At 46.1% G+C, this 6,408-nt stretch overlaps 2 pseudogenes; one reads left to right on the top strand and one right to left on the bottom strand.

The window, feature by feature from the left end:
* The first annotated feature begins 1,745 nt into the window (after positions 1-1,745).
* On the top strand, positions 1,746-2,280 carry LOC149393591 (mitochondrial import receptor subunit TOM9-2 pseudogene; annotated as a pseudogene).
* A 12-nt stretch (positions 2,281-2,292) lies between these two features.
* On the bottom strand, positions 2,293-4,295 carry LOC149393590 (pentatricopeptide repeat-containing protein At4g33170 pseudogene; annotated as a pseudogene).
* Between the last annotated feature and the right edge of the window lie 2,113 nt (positions 4,296-6,408).

The following is a 6,408-nucleotide window of genomic DNA, read 5'->3' as shown; positions in this document are numbered from 1 at the left end:
GCCGGTGACGCCGAGGCGGTCTAGGAGTTCGGCGAGCCTTCGAGCCATGTCCTCTCGGACTGCGGCCTCGGGGTCATTCGCCGGGTCTCGGGGCTGGCTCTCGTTATCACGAGGTTGCCCTCCAAGACGACGCGCGGGGCTTCGGGGGCCGTACCTCGAGCTAGTCGCTCGGGCGCCCATGGAGGTGGCAGGCACATGACTCATCTCTCGAGAGTCGTAGGTGTAGTGATAGAGGAATGGAAGGGAGAGCGTCGAGGTCCCCTCCTTCTAGCGCCAAAATGTTGTCGCTGTTTTTCGGACAACTATTTAGGAGCCCAGAGTGGTTAGACCCAAGGCCGGACCAAGTGGTCTCACTCCGGCTCGAGCGTGTCGGACTTGATATCCCAAGTCGTCCCTTAGCTGTGGGTGAAGCTCACCTCGTCTCGATACCTGAAAAGCAAGAAAGAGATTGTGAACTACAAAGGGAAAACAGGGGGGGTGCCCCTGTTTACCTCTCCGACGCTCAACATTAGTGGGATTGAGGTGGAGTATAGAGGTTTTAGGGGTGGTGAGAGGCCAAAGATGAGCGAAACGAGCGAAGTACGAGTTCGGCAGCGTTTCGGGACTCAAAAATGGATTACCTTTGGGAGATGGCAGACCTCTCTATTTATAGGCGGCCAAGGGGTGTTTGGGGGGCCCCTTGGCCTAGTGAGCACTTTTGGGTCGGCCATTGGCCGAGGCAAGCTTTGGGCCGGCCAATGGCCGAGGCAAGCCTTGGGCCGGCCATTGGCCGAGGCAAGCCTTAGGGCCGGCCAATGGCCGAGGCAAGCCTTGAGCCGGCCAATGGCCGAGGCAAGCCTTGGGCCGGCCAATGGCCGAGGCAAGCCTTGGGCCGGCCAATGGCCGAGGCAAACCTTAGGGCCGGCCAATGGCCGAGGCAAGCCTTGGGCCGGCCAATGGCCGAGGCAAGCTTTAGGGCCGGCCAATGGACGAGGCAAACCTTAGAGCCGGCCAATGGCCGAGGCAAGCCTTGAGCCGGCCAATGGCCGAGGCAAGCTTTGAGCCGGCCAATGGCCGAGGCAAGCCTTGAGCCGGCCAATGGCCGAGGCAAGCCTTGGGCCGGCTGAGGCTCACTCGGCCATTGGCCGAGTGAACTGTCCTATGGCCGAGTGAGCCATTGACTCGGCCAATGGCCGGGCAAGGCATTTGACTTGGCCCTTGGTTTGGGCCGGCCCCTGGTTGGGTCAGGGCTTCGCCGTTCAAGACCTTGCACCGGCCACGCGGGTCGAAGAAATGCCTTTGTCCTCGTCGCCCCTAGACGGGCCGACAACAAATACAATAACTGCTTTCAAATCAGTTTAATCCGAAAATTAAAAAAAAAAAACAAGGGAATTAAACATTAAAAGCCGATATTAATAGAGCCAACACACGTCCAATATAACTACTTTCCCTTTTAGTTCATTTCGAAAATTTAAAAAAAAACTGCCTCTTATATAATGAAGGCCGAAATTAATAAGGGCAAATGAGTAAAAAAAAATTCAGTTAATGTCATGCCACGTAAGCGCATTGGCTATTTACAAATAATTAAACAAATGTTGGCTAAAACACAATTGCCAGCGTTACATTGTAAGGCTTATTTGACCCATTTTTTGTTAAATAAATTGTTATGGAAGCATTATGAGGTAAAACGACAGGAATAAGGTTATACTAGAAACGACGATAAAGCCCTAAAAAACACACTTGGCGTATAAATATAAGTAGAGTATTGAAAAACCCTCTCGCCTTAAACCTTTCTGCTCTCGTTCGTCCCTCAACTTCCCAAGGATGGCCTCTTCAAGCAAAAAGCGAGTCGCGACGAAGAAGAAGAAAGTGAGCGTGGGGGTCATGGCGTCGCAGTCGGCGTCGGATGCGAGGTCGGTGGCGATGAAGCTAATCCGCAGCACCGGCAAGGCCGCGTGGATCGCCGCCACGACTTTCCTGGTCCTTGCCGTCCCTCTCATCATCCAGATGGACCGAGAGCAGCAACTCACCGATCTCGAACTCCAACAAGCCAGTATTCTCGGTTCCTCTCCCGCCTCCGCTCAGTAATTCCGAGAATCGCTCTCTTTTTAGATCGCCGTGGTTTGATTCGCGGAGCTAGGGTTTGGTTTCGTTATCATAAAGTTACTGGTCTGTTATACTCTTCTATAAGGGTTTATGATGAATTTCATTTGGTTTCTCTTGTTTGTTTTTTGTATCATCGGATTTCAATTCAACACAACATAAACGCCTAGGAAATTCCTTTTCTTTTTGTGCTCGTGATTTTTTATCGACTCTTCAATTTTGTGTTGTGCTCTGAATTCTGAGGTTTATTGATGGAAAAATCAATTGACGTGATCGTGAAAGAAATACAAGGTTCTTTAATTGAGGTTATTTTTGTATTATCGGGTTTTAATTCAACACAAACGCTGAAGAGAGACTCCTTCTCATGCTCGTAATTTTTGTATGGTATGCTCTGAATTCTGAGGTTTACTCAATGAAAAATCAATTTGTGGGAGTTGAAATCACCAAAAACCACCACAATTACAAACGCCATTCCAAAACCTATGATACCTATTCTTATCCCTCACAATGATCTCCCTCTCCAAAACCGTACTCAAGAACTCAAAAGCCCTATGGCAATCCCTGCAAATCCTCAAATTCTTGACAATCCTCACAGCCTTCCCCTTTGGAACTCCGCTCAGAACCCCGAAAGCCAGAGCGAGCTTCTCGCTATGACCCCAAAGAGCCCTTCTCTTCTCTTCCTCGCCCACGTCCTTTGGTGCCTCGTCCCACACCGGAACGTACCCGAGCCGTTCAATCTCCTCCATCAGATCCCCCGCCTTCCGGTAAATCTCGACCGTCGATTCGTGACTCCTATCCCCGGCCCAAAACGAGTGGACCCGCCCACCGACCTCGATCCAGCTCCGTCCGATCTCCTTAGTCACCCTTCGCTCCTTCATCTCCTTTCTAACATCCGCCACCTCATCCCACCTCCCCGACCCCGCCAATACATTCGCCGAGATCACATACGCCGTATCATCCCCCGGATCGATCTCCAGAAGCTTCCCCGCGAAGCCCCGGGCCCGATCAGCATCTCCCCGGGCCGCCGCCGCTGCCATTAAAGCCCGCCACACTGCCGCGTCGGGCTCGAAATCCATCGACCTGACGAGTTTCTCGGCCTCGGAAACCCTCCCAGCACGGCCCAAAGCCCCGACCAAGCACGTGTAGTGCTCGAGCCCCGGCTCGAGCCCATACTCGCTCCTCATCGCGGCAAACCACCTCTCGGCCTCGCAATCCGCCCCGGCGTTGCACAACGACGAGAGCACCGCGAGGAATGTGTACTTGTCCGGGACAAGCCCGCGGGCCTTCATCGAGACGAAAAGCCCGACGGTGGAGCGACTGTCGCCATGCTGCGCGTAACCCGACATCATCGCGTTAAAGCCAACTTCGTTCATCGCCTCGGAATTTTCGTCAAACGCCCATCTTGCGTCCGAGACCATCCCGGATTTCCCATAGCAATCGACCACCGCGCTGCCGACGACCGGATTCCGATCTAAGCCGACGGTAATAGCACGGCAGTGGAGAATCCGGCATCGCTCGAGTGCCGCGAGCTCGGAGGCAGCACTCAGGGCCGCCGAGAGGCTGAACATCGTGGAGCGGAATCCCCCGCGAACCATCTCGGTGTAAGCAGAGAGAGCCTCGGCGGGGCGGGCGTTCCGAGCCAAGGCTACGATGATCGCAGAATGACAAACCTCGTCTTTAAGGGGAATTTCGTCGAACGCGTGGCGGGCGTCGGCTGGGCGGCGGAGCTTGGAGTAGAAGCAGACTATGGCGGAGCCGGAGAAAGGCGAGTCGGAGAGAGAGAGCTTGAGAGAGAGGGAATGGAGAGCGAGGCCGAAGGGTAAGGCGAAGAGGAGAGCGCAGGTCTTGAAGAGTGACGTCACGGTGCGGTGGTTGGGCGGAGTTGGGTGGCGGAGCATGGAGACGAAGTGGCGGAGGGAAATGGGGTCGCCGGAGTGGGCGTGTATCAAGGCGGTCCATGAGACCACGTTGGGGCTTTTGATCTGAGAGAAGACTCGGAGAGAGTAGGACGAGATATTGTGGTCGGAGTAGAGTGTTATGAGCGTGTTTTGGAACGACCGGTCTCTGACGCCGCCGTGGGACACGATCTCCCGGGCGTGGAGTGCGCGGGGGTCCTTCGCCGGCGCCGAGGATTGGCTTATCATGCCTTGCTGTGTACGTAAAATTTACGGACCGAATTCATGAGGTTGAAGAAAGCTTTGAATCTTTGGAGCTTGGGCTTTTAACGAGGGTTTTAGAGCCCACTTTCCGTATGGTTATTTTTTTATATTTTTTGAGGGGAACTTTTCTTATAGTTGTTATTGAACACAGTTTTTCACCCCCGGTTCATCAGTTTTGACAAAAATTAAAAGCAAAAATATCAACGATATCCTCGGTGTTTAATCTAAATACGTTATTTATTATCTCAATTTTCAAAAATATCACACATCTTCTTTCAGTTTAATATAAGAGCCGGTTAAGTATTTAGCCCAAATTGACCAGCTCTTTTAAAATTCTAGTCAAACTATTACTTAAATTAGATAACTAGCCCAATTCACTACCAAACAATATTATATTCTTATCTTACCCCTCATCAAATACACAACAAAATTTTCGCATCCGACTCCAAATCCTTCAATCCTCCGATATTGCCTCCGAACTCTCCGTCGATTTCGAATCCTTCAATCCTTTGATATTGCATCTGACCTTATTTTCCGTCACCAATTTTTTGATTTCGCCACTTCCGAAGCCGACGAAGCGTCTCCGTTCTCAAACTTGGAAAAAATGGTAAGTAAATATGATTTTCAATTCGATTAACCCATAGAACACCATAATCGAAACCCTACCCCGCATCTCCGATCAATTCTCTGTTAGATTAACTATAAAATATGGTAAATAATATTTCCAATTCGATTAACCCATAGAACACCATAGCCGAAACTCTAGAACTTTAATGGTAAATAATATTTACAGTCGGGCCATTCGATAGTGAATATTATGTACCATTCGAAAAAGCAAAATACTTGTCTCCAATTTGGCGAATGATTCCATGATTCAAATCTGATGATGAATAACTGGAAAAAAATTGGAATTGACAAACAAAACGAAGTTTTAAGAAACCAAAGAACCTAAGCACCTACACTAGACAAACATAAATTAAGAAGGATTTACTGACTAACCTAGACGAACAGATAATATAAGAACAATTGAAGAACATCTACGAAATCGACGATCCTAAGCATCTATTCCAAATGAGTCGTCGAATATCCTGGTTGCAAATCTAGGATAATTTTAATGGTAAATAATATTTACTGTCGGACCATTGATAGTAAATATTATTTACCATTCGAAAAAACAAAATACATGTCTCCGATTTGGCGAACGATTCCATGATTCAAATCCGATGATGAATAACTGAAAAAAATATGGAATTAACAAACACATAAGAACGAAATTTTATGAAACCAAGGACAATTTTGGAAGTATGAGAAATATGAGCTATTTCCCTAAATAAATAGATAGTTAGACTATAATTTAAAAGTCCCTTCTATAAGTAGGCTAGTTGTTTATAAATCTCTTAATATAATTGATAAATATTTTCCATAAAAATACATTATATTACAAATACCACTATTTTCATTTATTTTTTCCAAAAATAAAATTTGAACACCCCAAAATGCCATTAATAAAAAAAATATTTATTTATTATTAAAAAAAAATCAAAACGTCTCTTTAAACAAAAATCTTTAGCTTTTTATAAAGACAGATTTTGATTTTAATTTTTTTATATATAAAATAAAAATTAAGAGTTATTTTTATTAAAGGGTATTTTAGAAAGTTTAATTTTTTTTTAAATAGAGGAAAATGGTGATATTTAATATATAATATATTTTTAAGGGAGATATGTATCATTTTTATTAAAATGAATGGAGATATATGATATTTTTGAAAACTGAAGGGAAAAATTACGTATTTCAATTAAACGTATAACATAATGTTGATATTTTCCCAAATTAAAATCACTTTATTTTACACATGAAAAATATTATCACTTTTTTTTTTTTTCAATATTGTGCTTGTTTTTTTAATTCTTTTAATTCAATAAATATAATTAAGTTACTGTGCATTATTTATATTTCAAGTTAATTTATTTCGTTAGTTTTAGTTTGATGAAAAACGAATTCAAAATGCCTAATTCGATATAGAAGAGCTAAAATAGAATACCCGCACTCAAATCTTTCTCTCTCTACCTAAGCGAGTTCTCTCCATCAAACGCTAGTTTTCTAAGTTTGTTGTCGACCCCTGGGATCCGGACGGGTTCACGGCTCTGACTCAAGGTGGAGGGCG

This window comes from Urtica dioica, chromosome 6, assembly GCF_054948205.1.
Source record: "Urtica dioica subsp. dioica isolate 48M chromosome 6, U.dioica_male_clone48M_v1_H2, whole genome shotgun sequence".
NCBI lineage: Eukaryota > Viridiplantae > Streptophyta > Magnoliopsida > Rosales > Urticaceae > Urtica > Urtica dioica.
Note: the sequence above shows the minus strand (reverse complement) of the source record. Positions and strands in the feature narration are given on the sequence as shown.